Source organism: Triticum urartu, chromosome 4 (assembly GCF_003073215.2).
Source record: "Triticum urartu cultivar G1812 chromosome 4, Tu2.1, whole genome shotgun sequence".
Taxonomy (NCBI): Eukaryota; Viridiplantae; Streptophyta; class Magnoliopsida; order Poales; family Poaceae; genus Triticum; species Triticum urartu.
Genome location: NC_053025.1, coordinates 225425701 through 225438456, shown reverse-complemented (window position 1 = coordinate 225438456; position 12756 = coordinate 225425701).

The following is a 12756-nucleotide window of genomic DNA, read 5'->3' as shown; positions in this document are numbered from 1 at the left end:
CATCTTCCCGATCCGACCGATCCAAGCACCGTTACTCCGGCACCTCCGAGTTCTTGGCACACGTTCAGCTCGATGACGATCCCCGGGCTCTGATCCAGCAAAGCGTCGGGGAGGAGTTCCGTCAGCACGAAGGCGTGGTGACGATCTTGATGTTCTACCGTCGCAGGACTTCGCCTAAGCACCGCTAAAATATGACCGAGGTGGAATATGGTGGAGGGGGGCACCGCACGCGGCTAAGGAACGATCACGAAGATCAACTTGTGTTTCTCTGGGGTGCCCCTACCTCCGTATATAAAGGACTAAAGGGGGGGTGCGGCCGGCCTAGGAGAGGCGCGCCAGGAGAGTCCTACTCCCTCTGGGAGTAGGATTCCCCCCCCCCAATCCTAGTTGGAATAGGATTCGCGGAGGGGGGGAAAGAGAGAGAGAGGCCGGCCCCCTCTCTTTGTCCTATTCGGACCAAGGGAGGGGAGGGGCGCACGACCCATGTTGGGCTGCCTCTTCTCTTTTCCACTAAGGCCCACTATGGCCTATATAGCTCCCGGGGGGTTCCGGTAACCTCCCGGTACTCCGGTAAAATCCTGATTTCACCCGGAACACTTCCGATATACAAACATAGGCCTCCAATATATCAATCTTTATGTCTCGACCATTTCGAGACTCCTCGTCATGTCCGTGATCACATCCGGGACTCCCAACAAACTTCGGTACATCAAAATGCAAAAACTCATAATATAACTGTCATCGTAACCTTAAGCGTGCGGATCCTACGGGTTCGAGAACAATGTAGACATGACCGAGACATGTCTCCGGTCAATAACCAATAGCGGGACCTGGATTCCCATATTGGCTCCTACATATTCTACGAAGATCTTTATCGGTCAGACCGCATAACAACATACGTTGTTCCCTTTGTCATCGGTATGTTACTTGCCCGAGATTCGATCGTCGGTATACCAATACCTAGTTCAATCTCATTACCGGCAAGTCTCTTTACTCGTTCTTTAATACATCATCCCGCAACTAACTCATTAGTTGCAATGCTTGCAAGGCTTAAGTGATATGCATTACCGAGAGGGCCCAGAGATACCTCTCTGACAATCGGAGTGACAAATCCTAATCTCGAAATACGCCAACCCAACATGTACCTTTGGAGACACCTGTAGAGCTGCTTTATAATCACCCAGTTACGTTGTGACGTTTGGTAGCACACAAAGTGTTCCTCCGGCAAACGGGAGTTGCATAATCTCATAGTTATAGGAACATGTATAAGTCATGAAGAAAGCAATAGCAACATACTAAACGATCGGGTGCTAAGCTAATGGAATGGGTCATGTCAATTAGATCATTCAACTAATGATGTGATCCCATTAATCAAATAGCAACTCTTTGTCCATGGTTAGGAAACATAACCATCTTTGATTAACGAGCTAGTCAAGTAGAGGCATACTAGTGACACTCTGTTTGTCTATGTATTCACACATGTATTATGTTTCCGGTTAATACAATTCTAGCATGAATAATAAACATTTATCATGATATAAGGAAATAAATAATAACTTTATTATTGCCTCTAGGGCATATTTCCTTCAGTCTCCCACTTGCACTAGAGTCAATAATCTAGATCACATCGCCATGTGATTTAACATCAATAGTTCACATCTTTATGTGATTGGTTCACATCTCCATGTGACTAACACCCAAAGGGTTTACTAGATTCAATAATCTAGTTCACATCGCTATGTGATTAAGACCCAAAAAGTGATCATGTTTTGTTTGTGAGAGAAGTTTAGTCAACGGGTCTGCCACATTCAGATCCGCATGTATTTTGCAAATTTCTATGTCAACAATGCTCTGCATGGAGCTACTCTAGCTAATTGCTCCCACTTTCAATATGTATCTAGATTGAGACTTAGAGTCATCTGGATCAGTGTCAAAGCTTGCATCGACGTAACCCTTTACGACGAACCTTTTGTCACCTCCGTAATCGAGAAACATATCCTTATTCCAATAAGGATAATTTTGACCGCTGTCCATTGATCTACTCTTAGATCACTATTGTACTCCCTCTCTTAACACAGTATATGGTATACAATAGATCTGGTACACAGCATGGCATACTTTATAGAACCTATGACTGAGGCATAGGGAATGACTTTCATTCTCTTTCTATCTTCTGCCGTGGTCGGGCTTTGAGTCTTACTCAACTTCACACCTTGTAACACAGGCAAGAAACTTTTTCTTTGACTGTTCCATTTTGAACTACTTCAAAATCTTGTCAAGGTATGTACTCATTGAAAAACTTATCAAGCGTCTTGATCTATCTCTATAGATCTTGATACTCAATATGTAAGCAGCTTTACCGAGGTCTTTCTTTGAAAAACTCCTTTCAAACACTCCTTTATGCTTTGCAGAATAATTCTACATTATTTCCGATCAACAATATGTCATACACATATACTTATCAGACATGATGTAGTGCTCCCACTCACTTTCTTGTAAATACAGGCTTCACCGCAAGTCTGTATAAAACTATATGCTTTGATCAACTTATCAAAGCGTATATTCCAACTCCGAGATTCTTGCACCAGTCCATAGATGGATCGCTGGAGCTTGCATATTTAGTTAACACCTTTAGGATCGACAAAACCTTCTAGTTGCATCGTATACAACTTTGCAGTTTTGTTTATCCATTTGCCAGATTTCATAAAATGCGGCAATTGCTAACATGATTCGGACAGACTTAAGCATAGATACGACTGAGAAAATCTCATCGTAGTCAACACCTTGAACTTGTCGAAAACCTTTTGCGACAATTCTAGCTTTGTACATAGTAACACTACTATCAGCGTCTGTCTTCCTCTTGAAGATCCATTTATTTTCTATGGCTTGCCGATCATCGGGCAAATCCATCAAAGTCCATACTTTGTTCTCATACATGGATCATATCTCAGATTTCATGGCCTCAAACCATTTCGCGGAATCTGGGCTCATCATCGCTTCCTCATAGTTCGCAAGTTCGTCATGGTCAAGTAACATGACCTCCAGAATAGGATTACCGTACCACTCTGGTGCGGATCTCACTCTAGTTTACCTACGAGATTCGGTAGTAACTTGATCTAAAGTTACATGATCATCATCATTAGCTTCCTCACTAATTGGTGTAGTAGTCACAGGAACAGATTTCTGTGATGAACTACTTTCCAATAAGGGAGCAAGGTACAATTACCTTCACTACAGGAATCAGCTATTTTGCGTCTGCCACGGCGGACGGCAAAGGCATGAACGGCGGACGGCAAAAGGCTCCGGCAAAGTAGGCTACGGTAAACAGCTACTTTGCCGTCTGCTTCCTGGCGGCTGACGGCAAAGGCCCTTTGCCGTCTGCGGCGGACGGCAAAGAGAGCGGACGGCAATAATTGCGCTGTCAGTCCGTTAAGTGGCTAACGGCAGGCCTTTGCCGTCCGCCGCTGACGGCAAAATTTCTAGTGTCTTTGCCGTCCGCCGTATGATGTCATCTACACGTCACTACATGGCAGGTTCTTTGCCGTCTGCCACTGATGGCAAAGTGCAGGTTCTTTGCCGTCTGCCACTGATGGCAAAGTCTTTGCCGTCTGCCACTGTAGGCAAACTGACCAAATGGGTCAGCTCCCAGGAAGCACAGCTGGATGCCACGTGCCTTCTTTGCCGTCCGCGGCAGACGGCAAAGAGCCCGTTGCCGTCGGTGGCAGACGGCAAAGAGCCTGCATATTGGCTCTTTTATCTGTTTTTTATTAAATCCAACAATTTTCATCACAAATATATATGACATATATAGATATATTTCAAAAGGCCATTACAGAGCAAACATATAAGATATCCAACACATAACTTCATCATCCAACCATATATATTACATGCATAGTTCCATCATACATAACAAGTTCAACATAGAGGCATCCAACCATATATATTACAATAGTTTCATCCAACGATACATGCATAGTTCAACGATACAAAAGAAACAGAGAAAGGGATAAGGAGCACTCCATCTATGCAAGCTTTCGTCAAGTGAATGAAATCTGCAAAATGAAAAATAAGAAAGTTAGAACAAGAAGAGTAGAACAAGAAGAAGAGTAGAACAAGAAGAAGACTAGAACAAGAAGAGTAGAACAAGAAGAAGACTAGAACAAGAAGAGTATGTCATTTATGAGCTAACTTACGTGAAATGGATCATATATGAGCTAACTAAGTTGAAATGGGTCGTTTATGAGCTAGCTAAGGTGAAATGGATCATTTATGAGCTAACTTAGTTGAAATGGGTCGTTTATGAGCTATTAGGTCAAATGGATCATTTATGAGTAACTAAGGTGAAATGGATCTTTTTTGAGCTAACTTAGTGAAATGGATCATTTATGAGCTAACTTAGTTGAAATGGATCTTTTTGAGCTAACTTAGGTGAAATGGATCATTTAAGAGCTAATTTAGGTGAAATGGATCGTTTTTAGCTAACTTGGTGAAATGGATCGTTTATGAGCTAAATTAGTTGAAATGGATCGTTTATGAGATAACCTAGGTAAGATGGGTCATTTTGGAGTTAACCTAGGTGAAATGGGTCATTTTAAAGCTAACGTAGGTAAAATGGATCATTTAGGAGCTAATCTAGGTAAAATGGGTCATTTTTGAGCTAACTTGGATAAATTGGACCACTTATAAGCTAACTAAGGTAAAACGAGTCATTTTAGAGCTAAAATGGATCGTTTATGAGCTAACTAAACAAAGCTAATTATGCAATTTTTGACATAAGTAAGCTAAGTACAGATCGTTTTAGAGCTAACTTTGGTAAAATGGATGGTTTTGGAGGTCAGTAAGCTTATTAAGTCATTTTGGAGGAGAAGAAGCTAAGTCTAGGTCATTATGGTAAGCATTGGAGGAAATAAAGCTAAGTCTAGGTCTTTATGCATGTGTTAAGCAGAACACTAGATAAACTTACCAAGATCCAGGAGGTGTAGGAGCGGGGTGGCTCGTGTCGGTAGCTGGAGAAGGATCGTGCGATGCTTGTCTGGAGTTACGCTGCACCAAAGATCATTTCCAATGTCTTGTTAGCATGATGACACTCAAATGTTAAGACTAGCAAGTAATGTCCATTCAAATAAAACTCACCGTGGTCCCAGGAGCAATCACTGGCATCGGCGGAGCGGTCTGACCTGTCTTCTCGCACACAGACTGCACATTTGGTTTTGACGACTCAGTCATACTAGTTAGTAATGAGACAAACACTACATGAATGTTTTGGCTAATCTGCAGAAGAAACTTACCACAAGGAGCTCGTACATGGCCCTTGCCTGCATGTCATTCCGTGCCCTCTCCTCCTCCATCATCTTTGTCGTCCTCTCCTCCAACTCCCGCTGCCTCTCCGCCGCCTCCGCCAGAAGTTTCTCCGTTCTATCTCTCTCACTCTGTATAGCAGCCTGCAACACCACTCACGTGACCATTTGTAATCATTGATGGAAGCGTACACAATGTAATGGAGAAAGATAACTGAGTACGTATCACTAACCTTGATGGCGAGTTGCACTGGCCGTTCACGAGGCCTTATCTCAGGAGCGGAGCTCGACTGGCGCGCCTTGATCTCCGGGAGAGTGCTAGGACAACGGATAAGTCCATCTCCAATGGCTATGGAGCCATGGGACCTCCCGCCACCAGATATCATCACCAGCTCTGGATCAATGGGACCCTGGCTCGAGTTAAAGTCCTCCCCTTTCCTCGCCTTCCCCTCATCTCTATATCTCACGAGCTTGTTGTGGGAGGAGATGTTGGTGAAGTTGTTTGCATCATCGAGGTCAGACTGAGAGAAAGCCTTGACTTTCTTGAAAGAGGCAGTGTGGGCCATGGCATACAGGTCGTACACCTCTGGCACCTTATCCGCCTTATTGTAGCGTGCCTGAAAGAGAGAAACAATGAAAATTAGTAATTAAAGGGCTCAAGCTAGCATGATGAATGAATTGCATGAATCATGAAGTAGACCACATACCCAGTTGCGCCCGAACTGATATAAGTTGGAGCTGCCTTGATGGTGTGGCACACCTTCCATTTGGGCACGTTTATCCTTGGCCTCGTTGTGGAGGGCTAGCCATTGTTTTGAGCACCACTCATCGACCAACACCTCCCAACAATCCATCCGATCCGCACACCATCTCGGAGGCGCCTAAGTTAGCAAATAGAAACTTGAGCGCTATGGCTAAGAATTACTAAATGAAGGAACTTAAGTAGAGAAGGCCTTAAGAATTACCTTCATTTACTGCTCCTTACTCAGGAACTTATCGCGGCACGCCGGCTTGGTCTTCTTGATACCACGCAAGGCGTAGTAGTCTCGAACAGCCTGCACCCGAGCCTCGTGCAGTAAGTTCTGGAGTAGGCGCTTGCAGACGTTCTCGATAACATGTGCGGCGTCCTCCTCGTATCCCTCCTCACACCTGTAGAATGTCTGCAATCAAATGAGACAATATTGATTAGTACAATTAATAACTAGCTAGTTGAAGATTTTTAAATGTGTAAAGGAGAAATTACCCAGAACTTTCTGATCACCATGTCTGCCCTCATGTCGCACACGACACCGTCGATAATCTCATCCGGCGGGGCCGGGGCAGCCACGTAGTGCTCCCAGCTCAATCCAAGCTCTGGAAGCTGACCCTCACCAGGCAACATAACAAACCCCGGGAAGTTTTGCCGGCAAAGAACTCCAAGGACGGAGTTGGGCCGGCGGACACTATGATGGTGGTCCCAACCCCTGCAGCATGACAAGGCCAACGCATTAGTTATTTGAAGAAACGTGAATGCAGAAGGTACAAAAATATTAAATGCACTTACGTACCTCTCCCCATCAGGGAAAATCAACCACCTCTGCTCGCGGGTCACCGGCACGGACGGGAGCCGTGTAGCACCACGCTGGTAGACGTTGCCCCCCTCCTCCCCCTCCTCATCAGTCGGCTCCCCGCCATCATCAGCATGGCCACTCGGCTCCCCGCCATGCTCAGGCTGACCCGACCAGGTACCCCATCCAGACGTGTGCTCCTCCGGGGTCTCGTGGGCCCAAGTCTCGTGGGCCGAAGGCCCGTCGACCCGAGGCTCGTGGGCCGAAGACTCGTGGACCGGAGGCTCGTGGACCGGAGTCCGTGCAGCCTCCTCCTCAGACGAGTCCACCCTAGCAGTCACGTGCTCGGGTGAAACAGCTGGGGGCGGTGGCGAGGAAGGCGCCGTAAGAGTCACCCTACCTCCTCTCCCGCGACCACGTGCTCCACCTCCTCTCTTCTTCTTACCTCGTCCCCTGCTGGGCACCGCGGTCGACGAAGAAGGGCACGGCAGTGTCGCCATACTGTCCAGCAACGCTCGGCGGAGAGGTGCGTGTGGAATGGAAGACCTCGCACCATGCGCCGACGAAGAAGGGGCCTCGGCGCGCTCCCGACCAGCGCCCACCATCTTTCAACACCTGCCATGACAAAGAATAAACGAAATTAGCACAACATAAAAAAAGTACCGACATGAATAATAATATGTATATCACTTAAGTGTATCATCATCAAGTACAACATAAAAAATTGAATACCTGACACTACTAATAATCTCGATCAGTATCATCAATAAATGCATAATCATCATCATCACTATAATCAATGATGGGCTCATAGGGTTCATTGGCATCAACATGTGCAAGGCCACCTTGACGTAATCGGTCAAGCATTGACAGGTCATCCGTAGCAGTAACCTCTTCTTGTTCTGGCTCTTCTTGTTCCTCCTCTGGGGTGATATCGGATTCATTGTCGCTGTCTACTTCAATGTTTTGGGGTGAAGTATAGCGGTTCTTGAAACGCTTTTTGGAAAGACGTGTCTCTTGGAAGAATTCTCCTTCATATGTGTCTGGGTTAATGTGAGGTTCATAATCCTCTTCCTTTGGGGGAGAAAGTCTAGCACGTGGCGGCACTTCATAAACGACATCCCAACCTTTCAGATTTGGATTAGTTTGGCAGGCCCACGATAGATAGAATACTTGGGTCGCCTGTTGAGCCATAATATAGACATCAGGAACATCTAAATGAGTGCTTTGGTTGATTTCAACTAGCCCTATATGTTCATGAGTCCTTCTAGTCTCCTTCGGCTGAAACCAATAACATTTGAAGACTACAACATTCGGTGGGTTTTCACCATAGAACAGAAGTTCATAAATTGCTTCAACTCTCCCATAATACTCGGTACCTCCTTCGCCGATAGCAGATACACAACAATTTGTAGACTTTCGGTCGGCCATAGATAGCTCTTTGCCATAGGTACGAAAGCGATACCCGTTGATGTCGTACTTGTCAAATGAACGGACCTTATAGTCAAAACCATTAGCGACTTGTCTCAATTCGGCGTCCATAGACTCTGAATTAGCCTACAAGTTTAATATGAAAGGATTGTTGCATTATGCACAAATTAGCGAATGAAATGAAATTGTCTAATAGAAATTACCTTTTTTTGAACCAAGAGATGAAACCGGGATAGCCACCTCCTTGCTTTGCGAGAAGCTCATACTCTTCGACGGAATCCTTTTGGATCTCCGCTCCATACGAGAATATGGCGACGTATCGACTGTATGACATATCCAGGAATAAGAGTAGTTCAAAGGAAATAGAAGTTGCGAAACAATGTACCGAGAACTTACTCGATGTACGGCCGCACTTCTATCAGGTTGTTGAAGATATACAACGAAATGGTCCGCCATTCTTCGTTATCCAAAGATACTGGATGTGAAACACTAGCTGGTGCGAGATTCCCTTTGAATAGGCTGAGGTTGGATCCACCCTTTTTATGCTCGTCAGCATTGTACCGAGGCTTCGAATTATGCAAATGACGATTTTTGGCTTCGTAGTGCGCTATTACGAAGTTTGCCGCCTCCTCTGTGATGAATGCCTCAGCCATCGATGCTTCAATTCTACGTTTATTTTTACATTTTTCTCGAAGCGTCTTCTGCATCCTCTCAGTTGGGTAGCACCAACGATTTTGCACGCCCCCCCCCCCCAATCTTGCCTCGGTCGGGAGATGCAAAATCAAATGCTGCATTGGATTAAAGAAGCCCGGTGGAAAGATCTTCTCTAACTTGCAGATCAACTCCGGCGCCAACTCTTCCATTTCTTCTAGCACGCCAGGCGATAGTTCTTTCGCACAAAGAACACGAAAGAAATAGCTGAGTTCTGCCAGTACTAGCCATTCATCCTCAGGGATGAAGCCACGCAACATCACCGGCATTACCCGCTCAATCCATATGTGCCAATCATGACTCTTGAGACCAAATATCTTCAGTTTATCAAGATTCGCTCCACTCTTTAGATTCGCTGCATACCCATCGGGGAACATCAACTGCTGTTGCACCCACAAGAGAATTTCCCTCATAGCTGGCCTTCCAAGATTGAACCATGCCTTTGGCTTCATCCAGTTCTGCTTTCCTTTTGGTTCGGTCATGTTCTGTAACGGCCTATCACATAGCGCCTCCAGATCGACTCTAGCCTTAGTATTATCCTTTGACTTCCCATCTATGCCGAACAATGTACCAAAAAGTGCCTCGGCGATATTCTTCTCAGTGTGCATCACGTCGATGTTGTGTGGGCAAAGGAGGTCTTTGAAGTAAGGCAGATCCCATAAGCATGTTTTGTGAGTCCACGCGTGCTTAGTATTATACCCCTTGAAGTACCCTGGACGTTGTGGATCTGGCTCGAGAGCATTTAACTGATCCAGGGTCTGTTGGCCTGTCAATGCAGGTGGTGCAGAGTTTTTGACAACTCTACCCCTGATGAAGTTCTTCTTGTCTTTCCTGAACTTATGGCGAGGATCCAGGAACTGTCTATGCATGTCGAAGCAAGAAAACTTGCGACCGGCCTGAAGCCAATGAAACTCAAGAGCTCCCTTGCATGTGGGGCACGGGAACCTTCCATGCACACACCAGCCAACGAATAGCGCATACGCCGGCAAGTCATGCGTCGAGTACATGTACCAGACACGCATTATGAAGTTCCGTTTGCTAAAGGCGTCGTATGTCGTGAACCCATTATCCCAGGCTTCTTGCAATTCGTCCTTAAGCGGCTGCATGTACACATTCATATTTTTCCCCGGATAGTTGGGCCCTGGAATTATCAACGTCAGGAAAATGTTCTTTCTTTGCATAATCTGTCCGGGGGGGGGGGAGATTGAGTGGAAAGACAAATACGGGCCAACAACTGTATTGGGCTGCCGTCATACCAAACACACTGAACCCATCGGTGCTGATGCCGACTCGAGGATGCCTCGGATCTGCCGCTTTGTCAGCATGTAATTCATCAAACTTTTTCCACGCAACACCATCCGATGTGTGTACCATCATCAGATTCCCATCTGCATCTAGTTCGGTTCTTTTGCCTGTTTTGTGCCATGTCATCTGTCTGGCTGTCTCTTCGACCATGAAAACACGTTGAAGTCTTGGTACGATTGGCATATACCTAAGAACACTAACGGGGATTTTGGTCTGTGTCTTCTCACCCATACCGTTGTCTACCACAATATACCTGGAAGACTTGCAAATGGGACAATAGTTCAAGTCCGCATAGTCAAGCCTAAATAAGGCACATCCTTTCTCACAGGAATGTATCTTCTCATAGGGCATCTTCAGTGCACGGAGGATTTTGTCCGACTGGTACAGGTTTGCAGGCATTACATGGCCTTTGGGTACAAAGCGTCCAAATACTGTCATAATTGCGTCATAGCATTCTCTGCCCAAGTTGAACTGAGCCTTCAGAGCCATTACTTGTGAGATGGCATCCAACTGACAAAGCTCAGTGTGCTCATGGAGCGGACGTTTTGAAGACTCCAAGATTTCATTGAAGGCCTTTGCAGATTCCTCCATCTCCTCGTCCGAATCCCGAGCATCATCATAGCCTTGCACCATGTTTTCCATCCCGGTACCATGCTCGTCGGTGCGACGACGATCCACCTCAGCTCGGTCACGTTGGGCAGTCTCACCATGAAATGTCCACACCGTATAGTCGGGCGTAAAACCATTCTTCTGGAGGTGTTTACCCATTTCCGCCTCTGTCCTCTTTTCCCAATTGCCGCATCGGAAACAGGGGCACCAAGTTTTCCTCTGGCCATTTGCAAATGCGGCTTGCACAAACCCCTTGGTTTTTGTGAACCATTCAGCGCTCCATTTGTTCTGACCAGTGTGACCGATATACATCCAAGCACGGTCACTCATCTTGACTTTCAGAGCTACTGGACACACCACAATTATATATGTAATTCACCATGTATATATTCATCACTTGATCTACTTTGTCAATTTTATTACGTCCATGCAACCTACACTCTAATAGGTAATGATAGGTCCTAATCCCACCCGAGTATGTGTAGATTGGGTTCATTTTCCCATATGCTATGCTTCGGATCCGACGCAAAATTTTGGCAGCACCTCCCCGCTGTTCTCCTGATACACGTCTCTGCAATAAACAGAGAGGATGTGTACCCGGAGAACAATAGGGGAGGCACTGACGAAATTTATGCGTCGGATCCGGAGCAAAGCATATGGGAAAACGAACCCAATCTACACATACTCGGGCTGTCCGTGGATAGCGTTGGACAATTCGAAAGAATCAAGGTTATAAATATGCAAATGCATGCATATTTATAACTATGACGCTTTCGAATGGGAGACACATATTGGTTACGCATACTGATGATTCAAGACACATATATAGCTAGCTACCAAATTTCATGTCATTTGTGCAAATAATTAATGGGGGAGAAGGATATGTCATTTGTGCTCACCCACGAACGAAGGGGCAGAGCTCGTCAAACGCACGGCGCGGTCGTCGAACACCAAACCTCGCAGCGATGAAACAACTACACATTTAAATCTACCCGATCAACACAATTATATATGATGTTTTTCATAACAAAATCGAAAAATATATGACCTAACTAATAATTCACAAATATATAACCCCGTCGGCCTCTGGAAGGCCAAAGAGCACCTTTTCGGGAGGTTTAGGGGGTCGGGGTGTCATGTCGGTGTCTGGGTGCTGTTTCGGGGTTAGGGTGTCGTGTCGGGGTCGGGGTGTGGTGTCGTGGTCTGTGTGTCGGGGTGTGGTGTCGGGGTCAGGGTGTCGGGGTCAGGTGTCGGGGTGTGGTGTCGGGGTCGTGGTGTCGGGGTCAGTGGTCGGGGTGTTTCCTTCTATCCTTCTTCTTCTTTCCTTCTCTTCTTCTTCTTTTTTCTTCTTCTTTCCTTTTTTCTTCTTCTTCTATCCTTCTTCTTCTTTCCCTTCTTCTTCTTCTTCTTCTTCTTTCCTTTCTTCTTCTTTCCTTTCTTCTTCTTCTTCTTCTTCTTCTTCTTCTTCTTCTTCTTCTTCTTCTTCTTCTTCTTTTTTCATCTTTTTTCTACTTCTTTTACTTCTTTTCTTTTCTTCTATTCTTCTTCTTCTACTTCTTCTACTTCTTTTCTTCTTCTTCTTTTTCCTCTTTTTTCTACTCTTTTCTTTTCTTCTTTTTCATCTTTTTTCCACTTCTTCTTTTCTTCTACATATTCTTTTTTCTAACACTAACACTAAATTTTCTTCTTTTCTAACACTAAATCTAACACTAACACTAACAATTAAACAAGAATTAAACAGCAAAAAAAAGAAAAACAGAAAAAAAAACTCACCGGAGCAGGGGGCGACGCTGGTGCCGGGGTGGTGGGTGGGTGGGGGGGGCGGCGGGGCTCCGGGGCAGTGGGATGGCCGG